A 12,527-nucleotide genomic window follows, 5' to 3' on the forward strand; every position below is an offset into this window, starting at 1 on the left:
AATCAACACTTCGAACCTTCCCTTATATGTACTTTCTCATAAATTTCATCACCTCTGCCATGCAAGGAGAAGAAAATGGTTTTTGCCTAACTAATTTTCTATCAATAAAGAGTCTGATGACAGTAACTTGGCAAGGTATTTGAGAAGAGGATACAATAAACATCACTTTCTATACCAGCTCAAGTTTATGGAGAATCCTGCAGTGTTAGGTAGCACTTTCAGAACATTCCCCAACTGCAGGCAAGGTGATCTAAGGCTGTATTTGAATGCCAAAATGATCAGTACTTCGTGCCAAGGCATAACTTAATTTACAAAGCAGCAGTGAACTTTTCACTGATTTTCTCCATCCCTCAGGGTAACATAATCATGTTAAAACCACAGACACATCAGGCAACTAAAAGACACTATTACCTAATACTAAAAGCAGACTGGAAGCACTGAGAAGTGATTATGCATGTTAAAATTCTCTTCTTGGTAAAGTCCTACACAATTACTTGGCAAAGATGGAAAAAGTAATCAGCGATTAATAATACTGGTCCTTAAAGTGGCAACAGAATCTTACAAAGGACATTTAGTATCTTTGACTAATACTGCCAAACTACACAGGTACTTTTCAGGTGATATTCAAAGACAAAACTTTATAAAGATCGCTTACACACTTCTGAAGGCCCTTAATGACACTGATAATCATCCAGTGCATCTCAACGCTCTGCCAAAGCACAAGTATGCATCGTCTCCACACAGTGATTCAAGACAAGTCTCACTAATGTTAGTGCCCCCTGGGCCTTGGGTCTCCAGGCACTCAGCAAGCTCTCCCTTTGTCATGGCAGTACCTCACCCTGCCTTCTGCTCCCTGAATGGCTTTTATCAAACAGTTTATAGTGTACTTAGCTGTAGCACTGATGGTGGGGAGAAAGAGAATATGCAAAAGTTAAAACATAAACTATATTTTTCCCTAAGAACAAAGCAAATCAATTTGCTTAGGAAAACTTACAGCTTGGCTACTTCAAAACAAAATTTTAAAATTTCATAGAAAATGTCTGCAAAGAAGTTACTACGATGACTCTCAAGCTTTACTATGACTACCCATGTACCATGTGTGTCCTCTGGTTGCACCTGGCAAACACACTTTTTTTTTTTTTTTTTTTTTTTTTAAAGAAATGAAGTATCAGGCCAGGCACAGTGGCTCACGCCTGTAATCCCAGTACTTTGGGACGCCAAGGCGGGCGGATTGCTTGAGGTCAGGAATTCGAGACAAGCCTGGCCAACATGGTGAAACCCCCTCTCTACAAAAATACAAAAATTAGCCAGGTGTGGTGATGGGCGCCTGTAATCCCAGCAACTCAGGAGGCTGAGGTGGGAAAATCGCTTGAACCTAGGAGGCAGAGATTCCAGTGAGCCAAGATAGAGCCACTGCACTCCCGCCTGGGCAACAGAGCGTGACTCCACCTCAAAAACAAAAAAAAAGAAATATCTCTAGGCCAGAAATGATACATGGCCTACTTTAATTTTTTGTTTATCATGTCTAGACTCTAATCTCAATCTTATTCCAAGATTAAGGCTATGATGCTGATGTGTTAATAGTATCAAGATCAAAGGATACATACATAATACCACAAATCAGTGATTCCCAAAGCTGGTTTGCAAAACAATACCTGCATCTGTAGGTCCTCAGAGAAATGGAAAAAAAAAACTGTTTGAGTATTTCATAAGGCTAAATTTATCCAATTTAAATGGTTGATCTTTATTTTGATATTGTGTCTTTCCTATTCTTTTGGTATTTGAATGGACTTTCTTAATAAAATGCTGAAAAAAATTAAGATTACATATGTAAAATACAAGCAGATGGCTGGCACTGTTCCAGATCTTCTGCACCTTCTCCCCGTCTCCAACTTCCCAATTCCCCCCTTTCCAGTTGCTCAGGCAAAAACTAAAAGTAAACACTAAAATAAGACGTAGTGCCATTCTTCTTTCTTCAACATCCCAGTTCCAGACCATGAGCATATCCTTCAGCTTCACACTGAAAACCTACCAACAGTCAACTACCCCATTTATTGCCACTACCAGGTCTAAGTCACCATAACCACTCCCTCAGACCACTGCCACTGCCTCTTAACTGGCTCCCTACTTCAGTCCCATTCCCAGCAGGCTACTTTCAACAGAGCAGCCTAGCGACTCTGTTAAAACCTAGGTAGGTCCATGTCAATGCTCTGCTTAAAACCCTTCAGGAGTCCCATCCCAGTGAGAGGAAATTCTTCAGCAAGCCCCACCTGCTGTCTCAATGCCTCTCTCAGCTCATCTCCGCTCCTCCATTACTAGTCATGTCCTTCTAGGCATCTGGCCTTGTGTTCTTCACACCTGCTGCCTCTTTGGTCTAAAATGTCCCCCCCAGGTCAGACACCTGTATTAGTGACCTTACTTCTTCAGGTGGTTACTCGAAATTCATCCTTATCTTTGTGACCTTGAGATAAACTAAAATTTCTTAAAACAAAACATCATTAAGAGAGTTGAAAAGGCAAGCCAGCGAGCGGAAGAACAGATGTGCAATGCACGTATACAATGGAGAACTTATCCAGAACACATTTTTTAAACTCCTATAAATCAATATGGAACGTGGTATTTAGTCATTTAATGACATAATTTGCATATGGTGAAATTCACTCTTTTTTAGTGTACAGGTTTTCTGTGCGTTTTCACAAATGTATATGGTCATTTAACCACAACACAGTGAAAATATGGAACATTTCTATCGCAACAAAAAGTGGTTCAAAATGGTCAATAAATATGAAAAGGTGCTTAAATGCATTAGTCCTCCACATTGGAACATCTCTACACAACTACCAGAAGAGCTAAAGTTAAATGGCAGGAGATGCGAAATCCTGACATGTCTGTGGAACTCTCACATGCCATTAATAGGTATACAAATCGATATAATCACTTTGGAAAACTTTATCAGTATCTACCAAAGTGAATACACACATATCCTATTACCTGGCAATTCCACTTCTAATTATATCCCCTATAGATGGCATCACTAAAAAGAAATATACAAGCATGTTTGCTGCAGAACTACTCATTAGCTAGAGATAGAAGACAGTAAACTGTGATATCATGATACAATTTAATACTCTACAGCAACAAAAATGAATAAACTACAAATACTTGTAAGAGCATAGATTGGATCTCACCAAATCAATGTTGAGTAGAAGAAGCCAGAAACAAAAGAATGTATTATGCATTATGACATTAATATAAAGCTTACAAACCAGCAACAGTAACCTACGGTGTGAGTCCTCAGGAGGCAAGGCTTCAACTGGGAGAAGAGATAACCAGGCCTCTTAAGGGGCAACTAAAACTCTGTTTCTTAATTTGAGTGCTGATTACACAAGTGTATTCACTTTGTAGAAATTCAACCCTCCCAGCTACTCAGGAGGCTGAGGTAGGAGGATCACCTGAGCCCAGGGAGGCTGCAGTAAGCCATGATCACAACATTGCATTCCAACCTGGGTAACAGAGTGAGACTGTCTCAAAAACAAGAAGACAGTAAATTCATCCCATGGTACATTTGTGCTTTCTGCACTTTCCTGTATGTTTGTTACACTACAATATAAAGTTTGTTTTAAAAAAAAAAAAAATCACCTTTTCAATGAGGCCGTCTCTGGCCACTCTAATACTTCCACCAGTCCCATTATTTATCATACTCCTTTCCTACTTATTTTTCCCCTGGCACGCTTGTTAATACCTAGCACACTATCTTACATACTAGATATACTTTACAAACTTATGTTGTTTACTGTCTGGCTCCATCCACTAACCTGTGAGTTCCATGAACACAGATATTGACTCCAGTTGGCTGAGTACAGAGTCCCCAGTAGCTGGAATAACACCTGGAAGATAGTAGGCACTCAATATAGATTTAATTAATTTATTAATTATACAGCATTGCCCAATTTAATTATGTTTAATTATGTTTATGGATTCAAGCTATAAATTCTTACAGTTGTCTTGTTAAACAGCAAGTTGGTTGTTGTTCTGTCTGAATAATGCTTCTCAACATGGTTTTAAGACTTCTCATCTTCCAAGTTCCAGATCAGATTCTGATCAGCTTATGGTATAATAAACCATATTAGGAAACCATATAGGAAACTCTTACACTCTGAATTCTCTTCACACCTAACTTTATAAATGAAAGCTAAGGCTGTATTAACCTTTCTCTCGGGCATATCCACCCTACTGACTCATACTGAGTTTAGAAGCAAATAAAAGTAACAAAGGGATTTAATTCCATTTTTTTCCTTCACATAAAAATCATGAAATATTCCCAACCTATCATGGTACCTTTAGTGTCGAGTCCTAAATGTAGAAATTTTAAACTACCTCCATCTATTCTAAGTTTTAGCTAGTCATTTCAACAGCTTTCTTTTAAAGTTGTGGTTCTCAACTTTTTCCATCACTGCACCTCTAAAGAGACTTTTTAGGCATTTTTTTCTTAATCACCCTCTCCAATGAAATTTTAGTATCACAGATACACTATTTATCTGTTATGTAATGATACTGTACTTTCAACCTAAAGAGTAGCATTTCTGCTCCCACAACCCCTACAACCAATTTCACCTCTTTGAAATTCTATAAAGGCGTATTTTAAACTTTGAAAGTAGTTTATCAACTACTACCTTACCATTCTAATTTTACTTCACATGTGAATTTGTTAACAGTAAAACTATTTCAAAGACCAAGTTGTAACCCACAGAAATCAAATACAGAGTGCAACAGCACAGGTTCTCTCCTAGCTTGTGCAGATCCATCGAATCTACTATTCAACAAGCTACAAATCCACCTAATCCCCTTATCACATTTTCCCATCTTGTTCATAAGGACAGCCTTTTGTTAAACTATTCTGTCGAAATCAAAAGACAGCATTCCCTTAATTAATAACCTATTTAAACTTTTCAGAATCTATTTTTAAAAGAAAACAAGATTAGCACAGAATGACTTATTTTAGTCTCTCCTAAGTCCCTCTGGGGGATTTAGGACCACTGCAATCCCTAACTTCACTCTTGTAAGAGTTTCCTATGTGGCTGGAACCAGATCAGTACATTTTCTACATTATGAGCAAACTTTTTCAATGCATACCTGATCATTCTGCTCCCTGGATATTTAAAATCTTTCCAGGGCTCTCCTAGGCCTATAAAAGCCCCAAGTCCTTAGCATAATAGGCAAAACCTAACTGCAAGGCCAATCAGTGGCAATACCTCCCACTTCTTTTTGTTTTGTCTTGAGAAAGAGTCTTGCTCTGTCGCCTAGGCTGGAGTGCAGTGGTGCAATCTCGGCTCACTGCAACCTCCGTGTCTGGGATTCAAGCAATTCTCCTGCCTCAGCCGCCCGAGTAGCTGGGATTACAGGCACATGCCATCATGTCCAGCTACTGTGTGTATGTGTGTATGTGTAGTAGAGACAGGGTTTCACCATATTAACCGGGCGCAGTGGCTCACGCCTATAATCCCAGCACTTCAGGAGGCCGAGGCAGGTAGATCACGAGGTGTGATCACGAGTAGGAGTTCGAGACCTCCCACTTCTAAAAAGTTTTTTCACAATCACTTTACTCCATTTAGCAGAAACGCTCTTATAACCAAGCCTCAGCACCTGCCTGCCCTCCCCACCCTACTCTATTTTCCCTTAGTCTCTTCGGATGTCAGAAGCAGTATCACCTCTTCAAAAGATGTCCTATTCTCCACATTCTCCCGAGTGTCACAAGAGCACTCCTTAACCAGCTTCCTAGGCACTCTGCCTATATTTGGGGATTACTTATTAATGCGTCTGCTTCCCCCACTCTTGGGCCATCAAAAAATATGTGCAAGGAAATGCACTAAGGATACAGGCTACAAGTTGACCTCCTAAATTTAGAACGTGACATTCACCTTTGTTCCCCTGGCAGCAGGAGTACCAGGAACCCACAGGAATTAGAAGCCCAGTGAATGTTTTTTATAATACTGAAACCATCCTGGCTCCTGGTAACCACTACCTTTTTCTCTCGTGCTATCAAATCACCTGTTTAAACCTATACTAAAATTCTGCCAGAAAGTCGTAGGAAACTTCTTCTATTTTCCTTTCTTTAGGAAAAAAACCTATTTTCCTTTCTTTAGGGAAAAAAAAACGAAAACACTGACATAAACCCTCAGATTTCAGGAGTGTCAGGGCTCAGAATACACTAACCCAAAGGATTCCGAACTGAAGGAAACTGCAGGGGCCCCAGAAACAAGGTCACTTCCCCCGCCTTCTATGTGAAGCATGGTCATAAAGGAATTCTCTGATCCATCTTACCTGAAAATAAATCATAAGACCCTTATTCCAGAAGGGTTCTGCCCCACACCCAATGGAAAAGTAATGTTCAACACAGAGCGGCTGAGAAGAATCCGGACAGGCCTTGCTGGGTTCCCCTCTCAGTTTATTACCATTAGATCATTCCCTTTTTGTGCAATCACCTTACTACATGGCCATGATTCTCCATCAAATCTAAGCATAGAAACAGTTTTCCCTGAGTCTTTGGGTCTTCATTTTTGAAAGCTCTCATGTCATATATAACTTTGTTAAATAAATCTGTGATGCTTTCTTTCCTGCTAACCTGTCTTTTGCTAATAGGAGTGTTGACCACAACCCTTGTGATGGGTGAGGAAAACGTATCATGTTTTTGCCCCTATAAGAGCTTCTCTAACCTTATCAGTTCTCGAAGTTTCCCAACTGGGGTTCCTCAAATTAATGGTAGCGTTTTCAGTATCCTGGGGAAGAATCCGTTTCAGCCTGGAGATTCTTATTTATTTTAAGTGGGTAAGAACTTGTTTGCTTTACTCTCATCTTTCATATTCCATACTTCTCTGTCTGAAAAATACTTTCCTACCATAAAAGATACTAAGAAGAAGGAGGGAATTACTCTGAAATCCCTTTTGTTAAACAGTGGGTTTGGCCTCTTTTTAGTTCTAATTTTGTTTTAAAGCTTAAAAACTAATTTGCATACACCTTACCAAAGCGGAACACAAACACACTTTATGACACAGCAAGTCCACTCTTAGACATACATCTCATGGGAAGGCATGCCCCATGTGCACCTCAACATGCATGCAAGAAAGGGCCTAATGACCAGAAGCTGAAAACTGAAACTCAAATGTCCATCAAGAGAAGACAGTATAAAGAGTTGGATATTGATACACTGGAAAACTATCAACTAAAGAAAATCAACTACAGGAAATACATGGATAAATTTTACATGTTAGGCAAAATAAACCAGGCACAAAAGAAAACACGCTGTATAATCCCATTTCTACAAATTTCAAAAAATATATAAAAACTAATCAGTGGTGACAGAAGTCAAAAGAGCTGTTATCTTTGGGGTGCAGGAGGGCTAATGATTGCAAAGGTGCAGAAGGTGGCTTTTGGGGGGTTTGGTAATAGTCTCTGTGTTGACCCTGCATGGTGGTTACATGTGTGTATGCATTTTCCAATCATTTATCAAGCTGTACCTTTATAGTTTGCGTACTTGATGTGGATTACACTTCCAAAAATTTTTTTAAATCACTGTGGTAATTTTAAATTTTTTTCCTGCAAGCCACAGATCACCGTAGGTATAATCTGTCTAAAATATTTGTAGCAGTTCAGTCTATTCTTCCGTTTTCATGCTTACTATGTGCCCTTTTCTCTTTTGTATTCCACTTAAAGTCTGGCCTCCTGAATAGAAAGACAACCCACAGAGTGAGAGAAACATTTTGCAAATCTAATAAAAGATCTGTATCTAAAATACATAAAGAATACTTACAACTCAACAAAAAAAGACAAAAACCTTAACTTGAAAATGGGCAAAAAATGTAAACAGACATTTCTCCAAAGATCTACAAATGGCCAGCAAGCACATAAAAAGATGCTCACCATCATTAGTCATTAAGGAAATAAAAGTCATTCACACCTATTATGACAGAAAAAAAAAAAAAAAGAAAAAAAAAAGCCATACGGTAACAAGTGCTGGAAAGACGTGGAGAAACTGAGACCTTTATACACTGCTCATGGAAATGTAAAATGGTACAGCCACTTTGGAAAACAGTCCGGCAGTTCCTCAAAAGGCTGAATTGTTTTAGAGTTACTAAGCATAGAGTTACTATGTAAGTCGACAATTCAACTCCTAGGTATATATCCAAGAAAAAATGGAAACATATGTGCACATTAAAACTTACACCTGAAAAGCAGCATTATTCTTAATAGCCAAAAAGCAGAAAAACCCAAGTGTCCATCAACTGACGAACAGAAAAAAACCAAATGTTATATATCCATAGAATAGAATACTACTTGACAATACAAAGAAATAAAGTATGATACATGCCACAACATGTACAAACCTTGAAAACATTATTAGAAGCCAGTCACAAAATACTACATTTTGACCGGGCACGGTGGCTCACACCTGTAATCCCAGCACTTTGGAAGGCCAAGGCAGGTGGATCACTTGAGGTCAGGAGTTCAAGACCAGCCTGGCCAACACGGTGATACCCCATCTCTACTAAAAATACCAAAAAAAAAAAAAAAAAATTAGCCAGGCCTCGCGGCACGTGCCTGTAATCCTAGCTACTCGAGAGGCTGAGGCAGGAGAATTGCCTGAACCTGGAAGGCAAAGGTTGCAATGAGCCGAGATCACACCACTGCACTCCAGCCTGGGCAACAGAACAAGACTGTCTCAAAAAAATAAAATAAAATAAAATAAAATAAAATAAAAAATAAATTTAAAAAAAAAAGACTACATATTGCTTAAATGTACATGAAACATCCAGAATAGGCAAATCAATAGAGACAGAAAGTAGATTAGTGGTTGCTTAGGGCTGGGGAGATAGAAAGATAGGCAGAAGGATTATAACTAAAGTGCATGAAATTTATTTTTGAGGTGATGAAAATGCTCTAAAATTGTGGTGATGGTTACACACAGCTGTGAATACATTAAAAGCCACTAAATTGTACACTTTAAATGGGCTAACTGTATAAAGTGTGAATTACATCTCAATAACCTTTCTTAAAATCTGGCTTCTTTTCCAATGACCCTGAACAGTTTGCTGACTTCTTTAGAAGCCATCCCCACTTTTGCTTACCAGCATGACTTGCAATCACACAATCACAATTTTTGTTTCTTGGCACTCCCCACACATCTCCATGAAACCATACTCTTTTCTACAGTTCTGCTGGCCTTGGAGGTAATACCATCTTTGCTCTGAGCTTCATGAGATACCTTTCTAAAAATCTAGGCCATAAGACCCTCTTGCACAACTTCCATCAGGACAAAACCCCAAAACAAAATAGCCAGTTTCACCCAAAGTTCTCAGCATGAATTAGCTAGTCAATTTTCCACCTCTACCTTCCAAAAATGAAATTATCAGTAAGTCTAAGACTTATCAGACGTCTCCAGTTACAGGGTTGAGATTTCTACACATATAGTTTAAACACGCCATTTATAAACTACCTTGTCTCTGTGTCAGGTTAAAAATTACACAAATTTGGCTGGCTGCAGTGGCTCACACCTGTAATCCCAGCACTTTGGGAGGCCGAGGCAGGTGGATCATGAGGTCAAGAGATCGAGTCCATCCTGGCCAATATGGTGAAACCCCATCTCTACTAAGAATACAACAATTAGCTGGGCATGGTGGCAAGCACCTGCAGTCCCAGCTACTCAGGAGGCTGAGGCAGAAGAATTGGCTGAACCCAGGAGGTGGAGGCTGCAATGAGCCAAGATCGCACCACTGCACTCCAGCCTGGCAAGAGAGACTCCATCTCAAAAAAAACAAAACAAAAAAAAAATGAATCATACAAATTTATTCAGGGATGCATATAAGAGTAAGCTCTGGGGGCCAGGCGCAGTGGCTCATGCCTGTAATCCCAGGACTTTGGGAGGCCAAGGCGGGCGGATCCCAAGGTCAGGAGATCAAGACCACCCTGCCTAACACAGTGAAATCCCGTCTCTACTAAAAATACAAAAGAATTAGCCAGGCTTGATGGCAGGCGCCTGTAGTCCCAGCTACTCGGGAGGCTGAGGCAGGAGAGTGGCGTGAACCCGGGAGGCGGAGCTTGTAGTGAGCCAAGATTGCGCCACTGCACTCCAGCCTGGGCGACAGAGCAAGACTCCGACTCAGAAAAACAAAAAGAGTAAGCTCTGGGAAAAATCGAGTTGCAAAGACATAGTTCTCGCCTTCAAAGTCTAATGAAACAAATACAGAAAAATAATTTTAATATACTTTGGCAAAGCTCCCCTAGCTTCCCTCTAACCTGGCACTTAAAACTGAGCTGTAATTTTCTGTTACTTGTCTGTCAACTTGGCTTAATCCTACAGAGGCGAGGACATCCTTTGAATCCCAAAGGACTGGCACAGTGCACTGCATGTAGGAAAGCATCAACAACTGTCTGATGACTAAGTGCATGAAAGAGCATAAGTATGCACGGAGAACCAAATCTCTTCCACATAGTACCTGTCTCCCACATAGTGCCCTCTTAACCTCTGCTCAGTTACAATCCCAGTCACTCATGGCCATAATACAGTCCTTATCAAGGTGGGCAGGTGGCAAACTATGCCAGGACAATACCCAAATTGACTCCTCCTGCTCTCCTTCTCTCCCATTCCCACCTAAGCTCTCAGCTTTCCTACCCCTAGCCTTCCCCCACTGACACGTAGGGGAAAATGTGCAGGATGACCTTTCAAAGAAAACTACTGATGAGATAGAATTTTCCTGTGCAGTGCAGATGACATTTATTTTATAAATCCAAGAATCCACCATGATAATTCAAATGAAATACATCTTTCCATTAAGGTCCTTCAAAATCCAAGAGAAAGATTCTAGAAAACACTGAAAAGTTGGCAAGCCAGACACTGTGGCTCACGCCACCTCCTAGCAGTTTGGGAGACTGAAGCTGGTGGATCGCTTGAGCTCAGCAGTTGGAGACCAGCCTGTGTAACGTGGCAAAACCCCGTGTCTACCAAAAAATACAAAAAATTAGCTGGGCATGGTGGTGCACACCTGTGGTCCCAGCTACTCAGGAAGCTGAAGTGGGAGGATCACTTGAGCCCAGGAGGCAGCAGTTGCAGTGAGCCAAGATTACGCCCCAGTATTCCAGCCTGGGCAACAGAATGAGACCCTATCTCTCGATAGATAGATAGACAGACTGACAGACAAAAGCACAGACAGAAATTTTTAAAAACCTGAAAAGGTGGGAGGGCTTGTAAGAAGCACTGGGTCCAACATCTATTGGACATCTACTATATGTCAGGCACTGGGCCTGCTGCCTTACAAGTGACATTCTAAAAGCTCTCACTCATTGATCCTAAATCTAAACTGTGGTAAGGGTGTTATATACATTGTCTCATTTCATCTTTATAATAACCTTGAGTTAATTAAGCATCATCATCTTTTCCTTTTAAAAATTAAGAAAGAGGTTGAGGAACTGTCTGAGATCACTGTGGTAGGGAGGAACCCAGGTCTCTGGTTCCAAAGCCTGTATGTGCCCCTACCACTTAATATGAAACACTATGACCATAAACAAGCAATTAAATCCATTTTCTAAATCTAAACTACAAAAATGAGGAAAATGCTTCCTTCAAATGTTTGCTATGAACATTAAATGAAACACTGACTTCAAAAAAAGTACTAGTACCTAAGAGACTCTTTTAAAAAATGGTTTTTTTCTTGCTTCTCCTGTTACACATTCTCCCAACCTTAAACCATAGACACGTAGTGGGCACTGCAATCTGAAAATCATCTCGCATATTCTGTCCTAGAGGGAAGACTCCATGTACTCATCTAGCATAGATCAGTATTTGAGAAAAGCATCTGGAATGCCAATTACCACTTTATCAAGTTTTAGAACACAACACACTTGTAACTTGGTAATTATTCACAAAGAAATCTAAGGTAAACACTGTTCTTGGTTTTGTTCCCTGATACTTTCTTCCTGAGAACTCCCAGACATCCCTTCCCTAAGATGCTGCTTCCACATCATGGTCCCCCCGCAACAGCAGAAACATTTCCGGGGGTCTTTTTTCCTTTTCCTCATCAAACTTCACTTTAAAGCCTTTTACTGGACAGAGCTCTGTTTTGCTTGTTTTTAGAAGCCATTTTTTAAACACAGGAAACATGAAAGTAGTAACAGTGGTTATTCTTAGGTGGGTGGTAGAATGACGGATGACGTTTTTCTTCTTTATACTGTCCTGTATTTTCCAAATTTTCCACAAAGTCTAATGTACCGTTTTCATAATACAAGGAGGAAAAAATCAAAGATGGTACATTTAAATTATTTCCTTCATCTCCTGATAAGACGTTTTTCTCTATTCTTACTGAATTTCCAACTAGCTGGAAGCATCCTGGGAACAGAACTGCAGTGTTGTCTACGAAATACATAGCTCATCCACAGCCAGTGCCTGACATGAAACTGCTCAAAAAGTATTTGCTGAGTGGATGATGAATATTAGGTAATATTTAGACACGGACTTTATGGATTGATGGTGGGTGGAC

General features: G+C 40.0%; 1 protein-coding gene across 11 annotated transcripts in view; it reads right to left on the reverse strand.

Annotated features, from left to right (window-relative positions):
* SIPA1L1 (signal induced proliferation associated 1 like 1) overlaps window positions 1-12,527 on the reverse strand; it is a 410,818-nt gene that overhangs the window by 375,372 nt on the left and 22,919 nt on the right. For 4 of the 11 annotated variants that reach the window (XM_021941342.2, XM_021941341.2, XM_021941340.2 and 1 more), the window contains exon 1: window positions 3,816-3,887. The exons of 6 other annotated variants lie outside the window; for them this stretch is intronic. The gene's annotated coding sequence lies outside the window, so the exon portion shown is untranslated. Of the gene's footprint in view, window positions 1-3,815; window positions 5,313-12,527 lie in introns of those variants that run through there. One more of the 11 variants, XM_017961306.3, reaches the window with a different exon arrangement.

Source organism: Papio anubis, chromosome 7, assembly GCF_008728515.1.
Source record: "Papio anubis isolate 15944 chromosome 7, Panubis1.0, whole genome shotgun sequence".
NCBI lineage: Eukaryota > Metazoa > Chordata > Mammalia > Primates > Cercopithecidae > Papio > Papio anubis.